Source organism: Wolffia australiana, chromosome 5, assembly GCF_029677425.1.
Source record: "Wolffia australiana isolate 7733 chromosome 5, ASM2967742v1".
NCBI classification, from domain to species: Eukaryota; Viridiplantae; Streptophyta; class Magnoliopsida; order Alismatales; family Araceae; genus Wolffia; species Wolffia australiana.
In genome coordinates, this window is record NC_135839.1 from 3,282,321 (window position 1) to 3,304,168 (window position 21,848).

The 21,848-nt window shown below is 36.7% G+C and overlaps 1 long non-coding RNA gene across 1 annotated transcript; it reads right to left on the reverse strand.

Annotated features, from left to right (window-relative positions):
* Positions 1–3,439: 3,439 nt before the first annotated feature.
* LOC144703844 (uncharacterized) lies at positions 3,440–7,205 on the reverse strand. The gene is made up of 2 exons (XR_013581648.1): positions 6,108–7,205; positions 3,440–3,866 (listed from the first exon to the last, which is right to left on the reverse strand). It is a non-coding gene; the product is annotated as an uncharacterized LOC144703844 (long non-coding RNA).
* Between the last annotated feature and the right edge of the window lie 14,643 nt (positions 7,206–21,848).

A 21,848-nucleotide genomic window follows, 5' to 3' on the forward strand; every position in this document is an offset into this window, starting at 1 on the left:
CGAACGGAGACGGGCCGTGTCGGCGGCGGCCGGAGGTCCGCGGCGTCGGCGGACAGTGACGGGCGGCGTCGGGGGCGGCTGCTGACGTGGATGCCACCGTGGAGTCCACCTGGCTACCACGGTGGCTAACACATCAGCAGTTGACCATCGCTGGCAAAAAATAAGAAGGCGCCACTTGGCGTCTTCTTATTGGCCCGTGCTATTTTATGAACAAGACCAAAAGTTTGTGCCGTTGGGCTGACAAAAACACGAGTTCATGACGTTTGTTAGTATTCCCCCTTATTTTTACAATGCAATAACATATTCTGCGTCGAGTACCACAGTGGGCCCGCTAATGCAGAGCCACTCACACTCGAACCAATTGTTTGTGCTGTGCAGAGATGGGATTTTTATTGGGCCGAAACAGTTGACGGATGTGATGTACTGATATCTCGCACTATGGTTCGCCTAATTCTGAAAAATACAATTTCCCTAACATGCTGTAAAGAGATCGAGTCTCCTTTCTTGACTGCTTTTAATATTCAAAGCCGCCTCTATATCACTAATCTCGAAGCGGAACCTTTCAAGGGAACGTTGTGCTTTTTTTTCTCCGTCATTGATCTCACCACATCCACTGACCTATAAAACATAGTTGTTTTCTGTCCATAGGCAAGACACACTTTTAATACTTCAATCTAAAAGTCAAAATCTAACTGTCGTGGCTCTCGTTGGCTAAACAAATCATAATTAGCAGTTTGTCGATACTCAAAACTTTGCCAAATTTGCCAGAAGCCGATTTTCTTGCTGTCAGGAAAGTAAAGGGAACACATCTTAAATGGCTCGGAAAGTTGAGGGAACAAATCTTAAAGTGTTAAGGAGTTACATACTAACAATGGCACTTATTTCATAGCTTTCGCTCTGTCCCTTGAGTCACCACTTGGATCTGTGTCATCCAAATAGCCCAGGGATATGGCTAGCACGACTGCTATCGCCCTGTAGCCTTGATGCGTTTATGCAAATTTTTGCTGTCCATAGGAAGGCATATATCCTTATAGCCAATATACAAGCACATATCATTCAGTCCAACTTTTGAAACTAGTCTGTACCGATTACGTGTCCAAATATTGAGGTCTTTTGGCTATATACCCCAACAACTATTTATGTATGTAGTAATGACAATAATTTTAGGGTATTATAGAACTCTCGTTAGTTGATTGATTTTCCTAAATCCTAACAGATGATAAAAATATCGGATTAACTTAAGTGTAACTTGTCATCCCATTTTTATTAGCAAAATTGTACCGAATCGTGTTAGTTCAAGCCTGAAAATTTTGCATTAAACTAATACTTAAAGCAGGAATCATATTATCTCTGATGGTTTTGTACTTCAATAATTACTTTCAGTGTAGAATATATTGTTTTTTTGCAAAGCATTTATGATGCACGTGAAGAAACTATTAAATGTAACTATATACAGACCAACTATTTACATGAAGACCTACTTTTCAATTTATTTAACAGAGTAGTATATTTCTTGTATCAAAAATTTAGTTCCCTAACCTTTTTTCATCCATAACTCATTTCTCCCTAGTGGTACATTACATGCCCAGCTAAAGAACATTGGTTTCATTTTATCTATTTTTAAAACAAAGAGAATAAATTAAGGAATAAAATAAGTAGAATAAATATGATCAGAACACTCTGAATTTAGCAAAAATGTCTTTTCGATCTTTCCTTGAAAATGTGATTGCCCAAGTATGATACAATTGGGATGTTTACATCTTTACTGTATCAAAGTAAGAAGTCAAACTAAGCGTACTTGTAAACTCGTGGTGCGTGGAAGGTTTATTGTCAGATCAAGATCAAATCATGTTGCCACCCTCACCGTCTGCCCTCTCAAGAATCTCACATCCATTGACAATATTTTTGTCAATTTTTGACATGCTGCAATCTTAGTTTTTGGTGCAACAAACACGCCTGGAGATCACAGGAAAGAAGTTGTTATTTTTTCTATGTCAGTTCTATTTCCATGAGTCCTATGGATAAGAAGTAACTGACCCAACATGCCAAGCCCCACTCAACGTCTAATCATTGCTCAAGGCATTTACTCAGACCCATCTTGCCAGCCACGAAATTTGGATAATTATAGTAACCCCCAAATATCGAACGCCTTTGATGCCTACCACTAACTATGCAGCTGACTTCTCTTTCCAAATTATAAAGTCAACCACGCAATAATAAACACGCTACAAGTTTCTGGGAAGATATCAATCGCAAGTACTGTATGACTTGAAATATATATATTTTTCTGAGCGAAAGCGTCATCCCTGTCGAGGCATCAAAGTTTTTCTCATTTATTTAGACAAGCAAAAACTTGGTTTCTCATCTGTATGCCGAGTCTTTCCTGCAGAGAAAGAATCTATTTTGAGGAATGCCCCCTGCATGATCGAGTCCCACTGTACTTGTGTTATACCTCTTTTTGTGTGTATAACTATTGACGTATGCAACGAGGCCAACCAAGTGTTTTGCCCAATAAATGCTGACAAGTCATAAAACAAAGTTCTAAGGTTCTTACTTTATGCAGTTCTTTCCCCATAGTTACCTATGCAAAGATAGACCTCATATGGATCCTTTATTCCAACTTTAGGAGGTTTTCCTCCAATTTTTGTTCATTATTTATCATTTTCTGACTTAGCTCCTCGTGTAAGTACCTAACTTTAATTTCTCCAATAAAAAAACAATAATTAAAACTTTATCGAAAGAGTAAATTTACATTATCTAACATCAGATCGATTTTTTTATTATACGTCTCTTCTAACTGAAAATTAATTAAATATCTCTTTTTTTTCCAAGAACATCATGAAACCCTCATTGCATGTCTAAGTTATGCACTCAACCATTATTTTTTAACGCCTATGGCTCAACTTCTATCTTAATATATTGATCTTAACAGTGAGAGTAATACAAACATGACTCGTGATCTTTATTGATCCACTTGCTGTTAATAACATACCTTAAAAGTTTTGCTAATTAAATATTATGTCAGATATAACTAGTAAACATCAACTCACGCTGTTCAGTAAAATTATTTCAACAATAACTCATATAAATTTGTCTTTGAACTTGACATACTCTAATTCAGGAGCAAACTTAAACCACATTTATTGCCATACTCCCCTACTTTTAGTACAGATTCTATTTACAATCAAGAGCCTGCTTTATTATGTATCATCCCATAATTGTATCATACCACATCTACAAAAAGCATATTAATCTGTATTTGTATTAATTTTCTACTAAATAGATTGTCACCAACTTTTTAAGTGGATATATCTGTTTTATTAAACTATTGATCCAAACTATCTGTAATCTATAATATTTTCATTATTTTCTTGATTTATTTTGACTACGTTATACCTTAAAATCAATTAGGTATTATGAAAATTTCCAAAACAATAGAAACTTCAAATAGAACTGCACATCCATAAGAAAAAGTGAAAATTACAGGACTTTATTTTTAAACAAAATAAAACGGTGAAAGGAGAAATGATCTTCTAGAGACACTACATGAACTAGGTATATATACATGGCTCGATATAGGGAGATGGGGCTAATAAGATCCTCTTGGGATTCTCCTCGCGAGTATAATAAATACCTCATAAAAGGGCCACTTTGATTGGGTGTTTCTACTAAACTGGGGGACAGATAAATAAATGTTTCCACTACAGGACATTTGAAAAGCACCTTAGCTGAATCCGCAAAGGCATGAGGCTCGTTCAGCAACCGGATTGAGAGGAATTGCTGATGATTATATTGTGGGCCCCAGGGCAATCATGCCACTTTGTATTCCTCTAAGTTGATTGAAATATTTCTTCATCATTATTCCCCTGTGATGTTTATCATGAAGTCCATGAATACATTAAAATGACAAAGTGAATCACGATAATAACATAGTATAGTGATATCTACTCATTAAACATGTCTTTGGAATATTCTTATTCCATTGATAGTCAATACAAATATCTAAGTGCCCAGATAAATAGTATTGTATAATCATACTTTTACAATAAGTATGGTAGGTCTTCTGTCGTTAATGTTGAGAGACTAAAAAAAGATTAAAGGTTCATTGAATTAATCCAAATGAGTCGTATGATGGTGTTATACCTACATGTCAATCATCTATATTCATGTCATAATTGTATAACAGATTTGTTGCCATAAGACACCAAGTATATCTCATCGATGGACTGAATCTATTTTGATTGTGGCTAGTGAGTCTCTATCATGGGTTTCAAACATGTATTATCTCATGTATACCGAGACCTACACAAATACCTTTGAGTTGTCAATATGGGCTCATCAGCCCTAAGTGCAAGAGTATATTGACTCAAGGAACAAGATGCAGTAAAATCCTTGAGAATATTTGACAATGCGTTCTGAAATGATCCACTTTGATTATCACTACTAATTTAATGACAAAAAAAGCTTTGACAATCAACCATATCCGAAATCAGTTGGCATTCTTGAATGTATGATCATTACACATATACAATAACTGATGAAAGTAAATGCTCCATTAGGGAGTTTGAATACTTCCTGGTATTTTCTAAGGCGCAAGGTATACCTTGATAGCCCGTGGAATGGAAACATAACCTCTCTGTCCGACTAAACTCACCCTTGGTTAGTAAATCTATATGTGCTTATATGGCCACTGAAGTTATCAATAGAGTGATTCATGTGCCTAGAGTGTGTTACACATAAGATCATATGAACCTTGCTGGTATATTTTACTTGATATGATTTGGTAAAAAATCTTATGTGAACTATGAACAAGGGAGGGGCACGTATTTTAGTGACATAGGGTTAGCCACAGCTTCCCTTCCCCTTTCTTCCTGCAAACTATTATTATCCAAGAAGAGAGTGTTCATGATAAGATCTAGAAGAACTTCAAGACCATCGTGGATCCAAGAATTCGAGACCATGTAGCAGCGATCCAATACTTCTAATGGCTACACACATCTAAATGACTTCAGAACTATCTCCAAGGGATCATGTAAAGGGTAGAAAAAGTTCCCACATGTCCATACATTGTCTGATGTGTCAGCTGTTAAATTGCAATCTATCCCAACATTCGTCATACGTATATATTTTTTGGTACCCTCACATCAAGGCATCAAAACCTATAATTTGAGTACCAAATTTGGCCATACTCTTCATTCAATCATGTAACATGAAACTATGTGTTTTACCAAATATAACTAAAGTTGCACTTGCATGATTCACAGCTTAAGGATAAAGTGACATAGTTCTGATTTATTTCCCTTATAACCTTTTATATAATATATTTTTTAGACTCTTTTAGACTAAAGCAGAATTCTCAAAACGTTTAATGAGTTTTATTTAAAAACAGGATTTAGGAAAAAAACAGGATACACATGGGAGAAAATGAGAAACAAAAGCCATTTAATAAATCATATGAAGAGGCGAGATACACAAGAAGCCCACTCTAGAAGCCGATTCCAACCTCCTTAGAAAACAGGTAAACTGAATGCAAGAATTGTGGAACTAACCCACATTTTCAATGTGCAATATCTATTTTCAAACCCGGAACGTGGGAATGTAGATCCAGACTTGAACTCAAGTTATCCTATCCATCCACATTGATGCCGAACGTCGCCTCAGCGTCGTCCGGTCATCACCGAGGGTATGGGCTCAGTGTCGTATCACTACTAGTCGGTCTACGACAATGGACGTCGTCCGATGAATGCGAGGGACAGAAAATAATGACGAAGTAAATAAATGAAAGTCTTACTGTGGTACGTGCATGCGCCGACAAGCAATGAATTGCCGCTCTAGGGAAATGACGGGTCGCCTGAGTGAAGCCTGATGGGCCTCCTGACCCTCGCCCGAGAGGGTCGAGGGCGAGTACGTCACCAAACGCGGAATTCCTGCTGATGTGCTCACACGCGTCGGGTGTTCCCGACTCGTACCGGACGGGTAAAGACCCTCAAAGATATCGTCGTTGTCTCAACCTGTCTCACGCTCACCTATCTAACCCGAGCGCGGAGGAGGCAATACGAAAGTATACTGAATAACGTAAAGGACAAAGGAGAGCGGGTGAAGGGTACCGTCGTCGCGCTGGCGACAGATTGTCGTACTTCGGAGATCCGTAGAGGTGCAGAGAGTCGGGACGGCCGGAAGTCGCAGTCCGAGTAGAGGCTCACACTGCTGAATGGCGCCGGGACGAAGGACGGGAGGGAGAGTGATCAGCCGGACGTGTCTAGTGCAAGGTGGATCAGACCGGTCGCGCAGTGTGATGCGGAGACGTGCTGCCAAGGGCGCTGCGCGTGTGGCCGGCGGCGATCGAGGCAGCGCGAGGGCAGAGTAGTAGCACGGACGCGGCGACCTCGGGTTGGCGCGATCGGTGAGGATGGGAAGAGGAGCCGCCGACAACGGGGAAAGGTAGAGAAGTACGGGGGGGGAAGAAGCGGGACAGAGTGAGAAAGGGATTGGTGTGGTGTGGTGAGAATCTGAGGGTTAACGAAGTGTGAGTATGGTGGGGAATGGTAGGTGGAGCACATGGTCGTGGCAAGAGTGTGGGGAGAAGGGGGGTCAGCGGGGAGGGGATGATCGGGTGAGACTCAAAGGGGCGGAGAGAGATAGAAGGGTCGGCGGAAGGGTCAAACGGGCGAAGAGAGAGAGAATGGTCAGCGGGAGAGTCGAACGGATGGAAAGAGGAGAATGGTCGGCGGGAGAATCAGACGGGCGGAGGGAGAAAGACTAAGGGTGAAGGAGGAGCGCAAGGGGCAGTGGCGCAGGATGGGAGAGAGGGTAGGTTGGGGAAGCGCCGGGTCGAGGTAAGATCGTGGAGAGGAGGGTGATCGGCGGCAGTGGGCGGAGGCCGGCGGCGCGACCGGCGGAGAAACTACGAACGGCGACAGAGGACGGCGCGAGCGGCGGAGGTAGGGTCGAAGACGGTTACGGCCGGCGGGGATAGCGTCGGGCGGCGGCTCAGATGACGGGGTCGGCGTTGGCGGCGGTTACGACTCCAGGTGGCAGCCACCTGGCTGACGACGGCGTTCGGGCGGTGACGGCGACAGCCGACGGTGGGCGGCGAGTCCCTCTCTTCTTTCTTCTTCCTTTCTTTTCTTCTTCTTCTTTCTTTTTCGTCCTTCCTCTCACGAACGTGACTCTTCCACTTCTATGAAAATAATTGTCAAATTCAGGAAAAGAGTAGTCTTGGGCGCCCACCTCTTTCCCTTATATAATGGTTGAAGGTGGGCCCCCTTTTAACAACAAAGAAATAACAGGAAAATAGTAAGATAATGGGCTTGTCAGCCCATGTGAGGGGAAGACGTCCTCATCTGGGCTCTTCCCCTCACTACACGATGGCGCACAAGATACGAAACGAAACGAAACAAAACAAAACAAAACAAAAGCGAAAGGGGAAAAGTGGCAGCTCCGAAGGTGACGTGTGCGCGCGTCATGCCGAGTATTTGAACTCGGGGTCGCGTGTCGCTACGGCGGCTCATCGTGTCGGCTGGACAAGTGGCGGTGGCAGGCTCGATGACGACGGTGGTTCCTCGCGTGCAGGCTCGATGACGTCCGGAGGCTCCTCGCGTGCTGGCTCGATGACGTCCGGTGATGTTGCGCTATCACAAACCCTTTAAGGTTAATTTATTATTCCCTCATTTTATATATCATCTTTGACTTTTCCTCACATTGTGGATATTTGTTTGATCCATTCTTGTTCTACAAGAGTTTGAGAGGACGACATCAAAGGGTATCAAGAGTCTTGAAAAAATAGCACCACATGGCCCTTGGCGGAAGTGACCACAGGGTTTGTGTAATGTCCTAAATATTTTAGTTAATTTCTCTCACTGTTTTCTATATTTTCCAATGGATAGCTTTTACTTAAGCTTTTCATTGCATTAAACAGCTTAAATAAATGCTTCCCGAAGCAAAAAGGTTGGCCTTTTTCATCCACTATTTTTTCCACGACCATACGGCATGACATAACCCCCAAATTTTACCGCGGAAATGGCACCCTAAGACTCTATTTATCCTTAAAATTATTTTTTCCCGACAAACATCAAAAAACTTTTAAACTCATAAAGAAAAATAGAACTTCATATAGGAAAAATAAATATAAATTTTCATTAATATAGAATAGCTCTCACAAGTTTTGATTCACTTTGTTTATATTCTGTTAAAAAAATAGTTAAAAATAAATCCAAACAAATACAAACTCACATAAAATGCCATTATAAAGTATATATAAAATGCAATCTACACTCTCACTTACTACTCCTTGTGGATTCGACCCTTACTTGCCCTATTTTCATAAAATGTATCCTTATTCAGTTTAATATTCACTTACTCGTGCATCAGTCTACTCATGATTCGCTCTTATCCTGGCCAGACTGAACTTCGTTTCCATTTATAACAACATTAAACAACATTGAACTTTGTCTTCATTTATATCTGGTTATCTGGTTATTATGTCACTAGAATTCATAAAGTAAATATTAAATTCGAATTTTGATATTTGATATGGTTTGTCTACTAGAAGTTATTGCAATTTATTATCCAACTGGCATACACATGTTTGTGTACTAAAATCAAACTATGGTCAAGAGGTCAGCATCTCATATTGCAAGCATGAATATAAAAAATAATCACGTATATATATTAGATTCAGAAATCATGGAATTCCCTGATACTGCATAACCATATTATGATTATGTGACAACTTTACACTGGCAGACATGGTCTATGTCATGACATCTATTTCTTGGAATATTATGTCAGCTCCTTTCATACTGTCCCTACATATCTAAAAATATAGAAGAAATGCATCTTATCATCGATCATTTTTTCAAATTATGTTCGTGATAAGTTGAAGTGGTTATTGATGATGAGTAAATGCTTCTACGCTATATCAAAAAATGGAATGTGACTCCCTTCACATAAATTTTTCTCTTATTAATTTAACTACAATTGTTACACACAGATATATTTTACAAACATACACCATTATTTTTTTTGATTCCAGTACTTTAACTAGTATGTGTTGTATTTCAATCCTTCCATCCCTGGTAATTATTTAAAGATATTATTTCATCTCCAAAATAAGATTGGGTGCGCCCTGAATGGGGTAGACGTGATCTCCCATAACACAAATTACTAACATCAAACTAAAAATGTATGGATTTACCACTGTAACTCAGGTGGAATTATAGTATTTTAAAATTGTGCATACAAAAAGAAACCTAGGGATTTCAGTCATCCTTTCTTATGTGGACATGTTGCAGTGCATTTTCCGGAACAGGTTATCCTCTCAGTTCTACATGGACATAATAGAACTGTCAATTGATAGTATTAAGGTAAGTTGTAGCAAATGATTAGCACATTCCCAGATATGATGCGAGTGCAAAAAAGATAGACCATTTGAATTCAATTGAGTGCATGGGGTAACCCAATATCAATGTTTGATATCTGACAATCAATAAGCTTGGTGGATCAGGAATTTATTGGGGATCTTCATATTCATCCACTTTTGATCCATAAACTTGTATCTATAAGATGATTGGCACATCATCTTTTGTAGTTGGATTCTGTCACATTGATATTTTAATGAAAGAGTATAAGTTTGAGCTACCATATAGTGCTTCTTGGTATTCGGTTGATGATAGGGGGCAAAAGATAAGTGGAGAGTGTTGCCTACATCAGCATATAGTCATGAGTTTGGCTGAATTTGAGTACACAAGGGCACATTTTATTATATTGGCTTCATTAAATTCATCCTCTTATATATTTACAAAACATTTGATGATCATCATCCCTTTTGCCTTATAATCTTCATATGGCCTCATCATTCCGTCTTTCCCTCTTTCGCTTTTAATAATGTTAAATTGTAATTGTTTTTTTCCAAGTGAGGATGACATGTACCCATCATCAGGCATAATAAACTATTTAGACAGATTTCTAAACTAACTAATGAAAGTCCAAACTAGAAGACTTATAGGCGTAAACTTTAGTAATGAATTTATAATTAACACATAGAAATGTTCTCCATACTAAGGAAATCATTCTAAGGCACATATTTTGTCACTGGTTATGATAGGTTTTCAAATTAAGTTAAATTCACATTTGGGTCAATATATAATTCATTCGATTAGTTTGCTCTTCTTAGTAGTTCTCAGCTACTTTTCAAGGTTGCGTTTACGAAACAATAAACTAAAAAAATTATAATTTTGGGTAAACTTCAATTGTAGTATCCATATAAGTTGAGTGGTTCAACCAATATTTAGTAAATTGAAAAGTTTCTAGTTTTTTAAATGATTAACTGGGTATGGCCTTTGTTAACAAGTTTACTTTTTAACATTTGTTTAATGTTGTTTAATACTTTAGTTCACGAATGTAACTAAATTTGTAAAATAGTCAATCCCAATATTTAATTATTATTTTAGAACTCCTGCATTTTATTTCTACTAATATAATTAGAATTGGGTTTCCTTGAATGCATTATTAAACTCATGGAATAATATATCATCATGAATTTCATTCATCAACAGTAAAAAAATTATAATTTTTTTCTTACTTTTAGATGGTGTAGATGAAAATATCTTAGCGAGGATTACTTTGTTAATCCTACTTGGAAGCAATTATTATAAAATATAAACTTCCAAATTTAGACTGGGTTCATTATATTTGTTTCTTTGTTTTATCAATACTTTTGTTATTTTTTTCTGTAAAAATTAGACAAAACGAGAACAATATTTATTAAAAATAGGTTAGTGAACCACTAGGTTTAAATAATCAATGTATTAATAGACTACAAAATTAAATATTTAATAACCTGAATACCCTAATATGTTAAATCATTAAAAAACTAGGTCCTGATGTAAACATCAATTAGTATGTAACTAATTAGAGTTATTTGTTTGTTTAGGTAGTGCTTTGGAACTGATGACAGGAATACATAACTAGCAGATACAATTATCCTCATTTTTAGTGTTTTACACCATGATACTAGTTTAATGAAATGTTTTCAGGCTTGAGCAAGTATGATAATGTATGAGGCCACTACGAAAGTTTAAGTGATTAATTAAATCCAAGTCAATCAAAATAATTTTTTATGATAAAGAAATATTTATTGAAATGATTAAACTGATTAAACTGAATAGATTTTTTAAATAGCCCAAAAGTATGGTACTTACTATAAATCATAAAACACCTCGTAGTGTTTTCTCTGATCAGACCTTTCACATCTAGCTTTTGACTGCTGGATTTTAAGTATTGGATTTATTGCTCGTCAATGGATAACTAATAACTACTGCTTTTAGAGTGTAATGTACATGGGGAGATAAGTGAACCACAAAAAAAACATAATGTTCCCTTTGAGGGTCCTGATTTTGAGTTTCATCATATAGAGGCACCTCTGATCTAAAAAAGCAGCTAAGGAGAAAACATGGGACATTTGGTCACCATTGAGATCTTAGAATAAAGATCTGTATGGTACGGATGGACTGCTCTTGATTAGAGGACATACTATGGTACTACATGTAGAATATGATAGACCCTAGTCAAACTAATATATTCCACATCCCGAGCTTTATTTGTAGCATCAATCATACAAAGGAACTCTCTTGCATCCATGCAATAACTCTAAAAGCCACATGGTAGCATCAAGACCAGAGAGTGTGAGTGGACGTAACAATCATATTACTCGACATCATTCATGATGCTGATCCAAATTAAATCTGAAATTTGTACACGATAATATCTTTCTTTCTATCTATCCAGCTACTTATGTTGTGTCCCTTTGTCTTTATCGCCTGTTGCTACTTGTCCTTTACTCTCTTTCTTGCTCTATTTCTCTCTGTGCTTGTCGATCTGTGTCTATCTAACCCTCTCCCTATTTGTTTAAAGGTGAATAAATAAGTGACAGAAGTAGAAGCCTAAATCTGAAAATAGTCATATGTGTCAGAATAAGTTAAAATGTACACGTATTTATAGTGGCAGATGTCCCCCAACTGAATGAAATGAACTTAAGAAGTTCAAATGGTGGCCAATGGATTCTTCGACATGATTACAATGAATCACACTTGGTCCGGTTAAGGGCGTCGTTCCTAGTGTTGGGAAGTGACGTTTCAGCCGCTGCCTTGATGTCTTTGGAAATACATGTCTTTAATTGCCATTGGCAAGCTCAGGGCTGGTCGGAGATTGATTTTATATTTTAGCAATGAAAAGTGGTTGCGTGCTAGAGGTTTGGTAAGGATATCAGTGATTTGATCATGTAAAAAAGTAATATAAACATGTAGAGAGCCTTCAGAATCACATGAATGTACAAACTGATAAATAAATTCAATGTGCTTTCTGTGAGTGTGAAATATAAGTTTTTTGCTAAGACTAGTATCGCCAAGATTGTCACACCACAAAGTGGAAGTTAAATTAGTGTTTATATGAAGTTATTGAAGAAGAGACATAACCTATATAAGTTGAACAATCGCATCAGCTACATCTTTAGATTTTGTTTCTATGCTAGAGGAGGTGATAGTGGTCTGCTTTTTGGATGCCGAACTAATCAGATTGTTGCCAAACAATATTAAAAAACCATTGGTATATTTTTTATCAGTAGAGTGGCCAACACAGTCTACGAAGCATGTTTGATGAATTATTAAAAATGTTGTACAGAATAATGAATGGTACCTTTAATATAACAAAGAAGATATTTAAGATATCTCCAACTACATGTCTAAGGGTTATGCATGTATTAAGATGCCTTGTTGATGGCAAATGAAATGTCATGACACATGATAGTTTGGTATTGTAGACTGCCAAGAATTTTGCTATAGTTCGTGCTATCGCAATCGAGATATAATTTATTTCATTATGTTCTTAAGATTAAGAAAGGCCTACCTACTTTTGCTGGAGTTGAATACCATGGAAGCTTTTGGTCAATCCCAGATGACGTATGTCAAACCGAGCACTTAGAGCTTTAATGATATGAGAAATATTGTGCAAGTTTGGAATGAGGAGTAAAATATCATCTACATCAACAATAATATATTGTGTTTCTTTGTCACTTAGTTTACAAATAAATGAGTAATTGATGTGCAATCCTATAAACCCATGAGTAGAAAAGAACTTAACATGTGGAACCAAGCTCGAGGAGCTTATTTCAGTTTGTATAATGACTTAAGGAGACAACAGGCATGTTGAGGGTGTCGATTAGACACAAAACCACGTGGTTTGTGCATGTAAATGTTTTCATTGAGATCACCATTAAGAAAGGCATTAGAGATGTCTAGTTGATGAATTTGGTGGTTGTGAGTTGCACCGAGGGAAATAAGTATGTCGAGTAATGTCATCTTCAAAAGGTGTTGGGTTCTGTGCCTTTATTGGTCCATCAAAACATGTGTCCCTCCATGCAGATTCGTGTCAATCAATTCACAATCAACCTTCAAAACAAACAGTGAACGTACCGTTCGGGAATGTATTCCATCCTTGACAGGCTCACTTTGAGATCATTCAAACCCATTCATGCGTCCGGCCTCTAGAAGTGGCAATGCGATCACTCAACGCTTGGATCTCCACCTCTTCTTGTTCAACTATCCTAGGAGACTCTCTCCTTGGTTGAGTAGTGATGTAGACAATGAAGAAAGGGAGGAGCTATCAAATCAGGCTTGCATGGGTGCTTAACATGAGACCCCTTTCCCTCTTTCTATTTTGCTTAAGGTTTTTCTCAAAATATATCCACCAATGCCCTTATGACCTTGTGCGTGTAACCCTCTAGGCCCGTGTATCATTATAGTTAATAACTTTAGTGGCCCGATAACATTTATTGACCAACCTTATTAATTAACTATATCGTTATATAAATAAATTAAATAAATATTGATTTCACCCAAACGATAAGTTCAGTTTCCAGCCTGTGGGGTGCCAAGCGTCCCCTCATCTCTAGAAGATACAGAGCAGTCTCGAACTCTCTCATCAAGCCTTTACCATCATCGGTTACCATATATGTATAATCCGTCATCCGCACGAGATTCTTGAACGACATTGGGTACGGTTTATCATCAAACCCTAATATGTGATTCAATTAGTATTGATGCGTAGCGGGGATCATTGGAGAATGCTTTCTCTAATATCCTCACTACCTTAGCCAGGAAATTTTCTACATCATCTTCCTTGAGTCAATCTCCTCTTATACCGAAGGTGGATGATCCCATCTTGACCACTCAATCATCTCCGTAAGCTTCTAACTACATCCAATCTATAACCTATTTGAATCTAATGATTAGAGGCCTATTAGTCATAGTCAAAACGTAGACATTCACTCATGAGATGTCGTTGATGGCTTAGGTCAACGGATCACTTATACAACTGTGACTTGAATTAACATGATTGACATTTAGGTATAATACCATTCAGGGATTAGTATGGATCAATTCAGTGAACTCTTTCTCCAAAGAGCACCCACTATAGGTCCTTAGTGTCACCACACTAATAGCCATAGGGTCAACTATACTTATCATATAAGTAGGATCAGCTAGTGCTATTTTATCTGAATAATTAAATGTCTGTCTTGACTATCCATCAAATAGGAATATTTTGAATACATGGTTAAAGTTCAGTGATCACTGTATTATGTTCTCGTAATAATTCTTCATACGTGGCTTTATGGCAGAGTGGAACTTGTAGAGTGGAGTCTATATTCCTAGGTTCTGTTGGGATCGTGGACGATACATGATACAATGGACGTGGATATTTTATAGAGGCGTAATATAATTCAGATACTTTTCTAAAACATTTCGGATATGTTGAGGCAGGTTGTGTTATTTGACTTGCGGTCTTTGGTATGAATCTTTAGGATGAAGTAATGTTAGGTGAGGACATATTATAGTGGGCAGCCCTTCTTCTAGTGCTTCAGATTGAGAATTACTATGATATAATGGTTTATCTAGGGTGACCAATGTCAGGCTTTGGTTGACTGTTCGATAAAGACGCTACGGACATGGTGATTGATAAAAACGTGTATACATTGTCATCAAATACAATATTTTTAGAGATGATAATTCAATTTGTGCGAAGGTTGAGGCATCTATACTGATGATGGTGAGAGCTGCAACTAAGAAACACACGCTGTTTGTATCGAGAACTCAGCTTAGAGGCATCATATGGCCTGAGATTGGGAAATCCCAAGCATCCAAAACTTTTAAGAAACATATGTTGCTTGATTATACAGTACATCAAAGGGGGGCTTGATTATAAACTACATATGTTGTGGTTTTTGATGTTTCATTCCAGTACCGGTGGGGAACAACTACATGATGTATCATTGAAAGCTATGCTTCAATGTTATGTTGGTTCGTGTGTTCTGAAACTCCATTTATTTCGCGAGCATGGGAACAGGAAATATGATGTCAGATGCCTTCTCTCCATGATATTTTTGAAAACTTTGAAAGCATGATGGCCAAGCCACTGGAGCTAGAGCTCCGTGGTTGCTTGTCCACAAAAAGATGGTTGATATGCATAAAATGTTTGATGATATAGTTTGTCTCGACATCCCGTTGAGTCGATTGTCCCTTGTTCGTCGATCCTTGTTAAAGTAAATCCAGTAACTACTATCTCATAAACTCGCCTTAATCTTCCTAGAATTGAAACCTTTTCTACAAACTTTTAAATCTTAATTTCTAATTCGAATAGCTAGATAGATTTCATGATCTTTCCTCTCAATCCTAGTAAGGGCTTATACATCATGCTCAAGCTAGGTGATTTACAAATGATGTCCAACAAAAAGAGGAAAAACACACAACTTCACTAAAACATAATTCAAATCACACTAAAAATAAATGCAATAAAGAAAATGTGTATATTCCCCTACTAAATGTGTGCTTGCAAAGGGACACCCCAGAAAAAAGTATATATGTATATTCCCCCTTCTTTTCTCTCTCCTCCATATTTCCTAAAAATACAAAGAATTCTTATAAAGTTTATGAAAAATGTGAAACTATTTTAATTGTACCTTCGCGCCTTGCATACACGAATGAGAGCTGTTTCAAGGGCATAATTACAACAAAAAATTAAGAAAAACCCCTCATACTTTACAAATTCCTTTAAAACTCATATTTGCCTTATAAATATATGTTTTCTCTGCTTAAAATTCATTTCTTCCTCGAATAAATTCCCAAACATACAAATGAAATTTCAGAAAGTTATAGAAAATTCAGTAATTTTTCCCAACATTAATTAACATAGCATTTAAATTTTAAACCCGCCATTGTCATTTATAAAGAATTATTCCAGGCTGAAATAGATTCCAGTAAATTCATAAAATTAAGATAAAATTAGGGAAAATTAAGAAATTATTTGTAAACATTAATTACATGTAAATATATGATAACAACCCTATTTTGAACTCTTCATATGTATAAATTTGCCCTAATTACTTGAATGAAACACCAAATTTAGAGTATTATCATATACTCGCCTACTTAAACCTTGCTAGTCCCCTGACAACATCTAAGTAGTTTGCCAATTATTCATTTTACACATTGTAGGCGAAAGAAAACATGTGTGGAAGTGGTAGACATTTTAATCACAAGCTGAGAAGAAACATTGGGTGACAAGTTGAGCGTTGAATTTTTCAGAAATGTGGGATTCCTTTCTCCTTGGCTTGGATCCCTAATTAGATAAAAAGTGAGTGTACTTGTTGCTAGGTACGATAATATACTCCTAAGGTAATCTTATTGCATTCATTTGATACTGGCCTCACATCTCTCACAAGCAAGATCACTCTCTCCCGAGGTGACAGCCACCTAGTACTTGTCTCTCCTTAAGCTTTCATCCTACCCAATAATAGAAGAAGCCAATTTCCTCCTCCTGTTGAGCACAGAATATGGAAGATAATGTGAAGAATATATCGCAAAACTTTTGGGATTGTGATAGGAAAGTTGGAAATCTCATGAATGGGATGGGGTAGGTGTTAAAAATGGGATGAATTGATCGTCGAATGGATGTAGTGTTACATAAGATAACATACTCCCAATATTTTAGAAGAAGTGGGGAGATAGAAAATATGTGACCAATATGATGATACAAAAATATACATCCATATGCCCATGAATTGAATATTAACACAAGGATTTCATGCACCAATATATATATCAATATTTTTTTTGACTTTTTTTTTCTTTTCTTAATAGAAGAGGGCATCACAAAAATAAAACACCTTCCATCCTATAAATGGTTTCCAAACATCTAACCACAACTTGTATGAATGACATAACAATCACATAGGTCAAGAGAAAATGGGACAGAAGAATAAGATTAAGATAATGCAGAGTGAAGCATGGACAGAAAAAAGAGACAAAGAGGTGATATCGTAGTGATATTCTGGAAAGGACGATAGACATACTAGGGAAATAGGTATACCCTTGGTAGTGGAAGTAAGGTGATGACTGGTAGAGTGTGAAATGTGTCGGAACAATGAGGTAGTGGAAGATAATGTATTCTGTGCATAGCATTTGGAGAATGTCTCACTCTTATCTTGAAATAAGAGTAGACTAATGGTGAGACAAAACAAATAAGTGGGATCGGTAAGTTCAAGCTGATGGAATTGGGGCCCTCAATTCACTCATTACTTCGCCTTTGAAGCATACAGCTTTTATCCTTTGACTTTCCATCATCTAATCACCCACCAAACACTCTCCCCAAGTTGAAATTGAACCCACATTGCCCAAATTTACACATTGTTCTATCCGCAACATGCTCTTGATCTGCTCTAGGAGCTTAACTTCTCCACACATGATCCCTAACCAACGGAAGAAAAGTGTGATGAAGGTTAATTATGGTTAAGAGCATGTTCAGTTCATGCAATGCATTGTGGTTTGCCATATAAAATAAGCTAGGTCCCCTCTACTATAACATGCATGGTCCTCAATGCATAATTGAACAAATATCCAAAAAAAAAACTGAGAGAAAGAATGGTATACAATGGGGATGGACGTTGTGGCTCGCCGTTGAGATTATATATTTTAAAATCCTGAATAAATCATCGCTGCATTGTGCATCATAATTGCTCCAAATTGGTCAACATCCTGGTAAAAGTAAAAAATAAAAGCACAAAAACTAGACTAATTGAGTATCCACATGAACAAAATAGTTCAAGTATTCAGAGAGATAGAAATTTTAGAGAGCAATCAGGTTGAGGACTTGGGTCCTTAAAGATCAAGCCATGGCTAGGTCTTCAAACTCGCTCCTCCTTGTGGTAAGGTTGCATCCCTCTATTCTTCCTTTATGTGGGATCCACCTACAATGTTTGACATCTATGTAAAATAGAAAAAAAGACGTTAAGGGGAACTGGAAAAGGATCTCATATTCCATTATGAAAAGGAAAATAAATCAAACTAAAGATTATCGTAAGGATAAAACTAAACTCAAAGCCTTGCGTACAAGAAACTCGATACCCATGTGTATGTACCTATATTTAAGATTTGATTTCCTTGTAATTTTGGGCTAGAAAATATCAACGGTAAAGGGATGAGAAATGAGGAAAACCACGATAGAAAATTTCCCTTTCCATTCAAGGAAATGATCATGCCCATCTATAGAAACAATTTTTCATACGAAAGGTTCAATATCAACTTCATTACAAAACTTTGTCATCCTTGTCCTAGGTTGAATTTTAAATAATTCCTTTGGCATACTGCAAAATTTGTTTTTCCATTACTATTTTCATGAACGTCATCCTCATTGAAGCCTTCACACTGATATTTCCCTTCGCATGATTTCCGTCATTAAGAAAATCCATGTAAACATAAGAGATTATTTAACTCAGTTCTTCCGTTGAAATGTTTGATTCCACAAAATTATCCTTCCATGAATTCATTAATCTCCTATTGTACATGGGTATACATACAGTTTCAGTACGCATTGCTTGTGGAAAAAGAATAGGAGGTTGATACTCTTCAAGATGAGGATGGGTGTGCTCAATCTGACCTTGCTCGTATCTTTCCATCTTTTCTTCCATATCATTCTGAAACCTAACTCAGAAGTTGTATAACATTCTGATTGTGATTCCTCATACCCATATACTTCATCTTCACGAAAATATAAAATAAAATTTTTAGCAATCTCCATCTTAATAGTTTTCATTTTTCTGACAAAATAATCTTCATCAAGAGGACCACTTTCTGCTTATAAATCCTTCAAAAGTTTACAAACATCTTTCTCCATATGTAAGATACTTAAGAAATATTATTTCCTTTCATAAATCATTTGTTTAATTAGGAAATCCTCTAATCATATTATGAAGTAGAATAATTTTGGAAAACCTTTATATTTTAACTCATCTTCATATTCAAGAAAATGATTTTTCATAAACTGGTCACTTTCTTCAGAGTCATAAAGCTAAAAAAAATTCTCTTGAATCATTTCAAAGTCATTAACAAGTATCTGATGCTGTTTCGAAAATAAAGCTGATTCATTTTGCACTAATTTAGTAGAGAAAGATCCTAATGATGGTAACTGCCCCCACTCACAACGTGGACTCTCTAAAAGAGGCATGGCATGAGTGTGGAAGTTATAATCAAGGGTAGTGTATAAAGACAATTTAGGGGTTGCTGACTCTCTAGATTTCAAATTATATAAACGTACATGATAATTAGATAATGCCTCGTGTGAATGGTTACAATCATACATATAAGGATTGATGTCACAACATAGTTGCTCACCGTGATGCAAGGAAACTATATGATCAATAAAATACTCAGTTTGTGAGCTTCCACAAAAAAAATTGATCATGGCAGATAAATTTAATGGAACTAGTGATAACAAGAACTTTGCCCATAATAGTGAGACATGGTTCCTTCATATGCTTAGAAAATATTGTATATTATAACCAATAAATTGCAGTGCAATAATATATGTTAGACTTATAATTATCACATTACAGAAAATTAAATCAAGCACATTTTGAACCCAATTTGGGAAGCACACAAATGATAGAAATGAAAACTAGTTGAACTCTATTAGCATTGCTTCCCTAGAAACGACGCCAAATGATACATAAAAAATAAGGGTGAATTTTTCAATTTGATAATCCCTTGTCGTTGTTAATTTTAGCTTATACAATAAAATTTATAAAACCTTAAATTAAGATTTATAATGATACTTAGAGGTATTGTCCATGGGAAGCTAGAAAGGTAATTCAATTGTGATATGCTTGAATAATTAGGATATGATTGGAGCTAATTAGGATTAAATTAATCTTCAATGAAGATCAAATGTCCCTAATAAGATGAAGAGTTAGAAAGGGGGGTAGAAGGGATAGGAAGAATAGAATAAGAAAGGAGCTCTAGATTGACTTCTTTGGTCCAATAAAAAAGATCAAAGGGGTCAATTAGAGGAGATGAGATGAAAATTTGAGCATGATTGTTTTGGGGGAATTATGCATCCAAATTGACTTTATCCTATCTCATAAACACACCTTAATCTTCCCAGAATTCAAACCTTTTTTTTTTATTTTTAAATCTCAATTTCCATTTGGAATATTTAGATAGATTGGATGATCTCTCCTCCCAATCCTCGAAAGGGCTTATACATGGCAGTCAAGCTAGGTGATTTACAAATGATCTCCAAGAACGAGAGGGAAAAAACACAAAATTCACTAAAACAAAATCCAAATCACACTAAAAATTAAATACAATGAAGAAAAAAGTACCAGACAGGGTTGGTCATGGATGACGCTGCTCTCTGTCTTGCAGCTTTAAAAGAACCACTTCTAGAATGACCACCTCCTCTCGAACTTAGATATTATGCTTAGGTTAAATGGTAAAAATACTCATTTTACCCAAACCAGTAATTAATTTTTATATATGAATTTAGGCTTGACGTAAATGAGGCAACCATACAGACACAAGTAACAAGTCAACAAAAGAAAAGCTATTAAAAAATCACCTCATTCGGAGTTTAGGATCAAACTTTATTAATAAATGAATTTTGACAAATCAATAGCCATTGAATAAATTTTCATTTATTTAATTACTTTTTTTGTTACACCCAATGATGTGTCGACAGCTGATTGGCTGGCACATTTTGAACTTCAAATGGCAAGTTCATTCTTCGGCATCACGTACCCCTGTGCTGAAATCAAAATAAAGAAAAAATATAAAAAATACACAATGTACAAAGCGCTTTGCACATATTTGTGTGCTTGTACTGCATTGTCTTAGTCATGAAGTGCAACGTCATCTATCGTGTGTGCGCTGTGTATGTTCGCACGGTAGGTGAACTTACCGCATGGTAACGTAATTCCCTAAAATTTGCAGAAAAGTCCCTTATTAAATGTGGGCGTGAAAATAGACACTGTCGAAAAAGTATTTAGGAATATGCCCTGTTCACTTTCTCTCTCCAACATATTTCCTAAAAAACAAAAACTCCTTATTTAGCTCACAAAAACCCTGAAACCGTTTTAATTGTACCTTCACGCGTGCATACATGACTAGACATGGTCATTCTGTTATTTTGGTGTGAATTTGTGCAAATTGTTCGTTCTGTTTGGTTTTCCAAACAGAACCAAAACCAATTTGAACAGAACATCGAACAGATCAGTGTTCTGTTCTTTTGTTCGCTTTGTGCGAATTTTAGACTAATTTTGTGCATATCTGCGAATGTGAAAATTTGTGCGAATGTGGAAATTTTGTTCGTTTTTTTAAAAGAAAAATAACAGAACAAAGAGCAAGGGCATGAGCGGTTCTTTCGTGCGAATTTTATGTTCGTTTCAAACGAACAGAACAGAACGACCATGTCTAACACGACTGAGAGCTGTTTTAAGGGAATAATTGCAACCAAAATTAAAG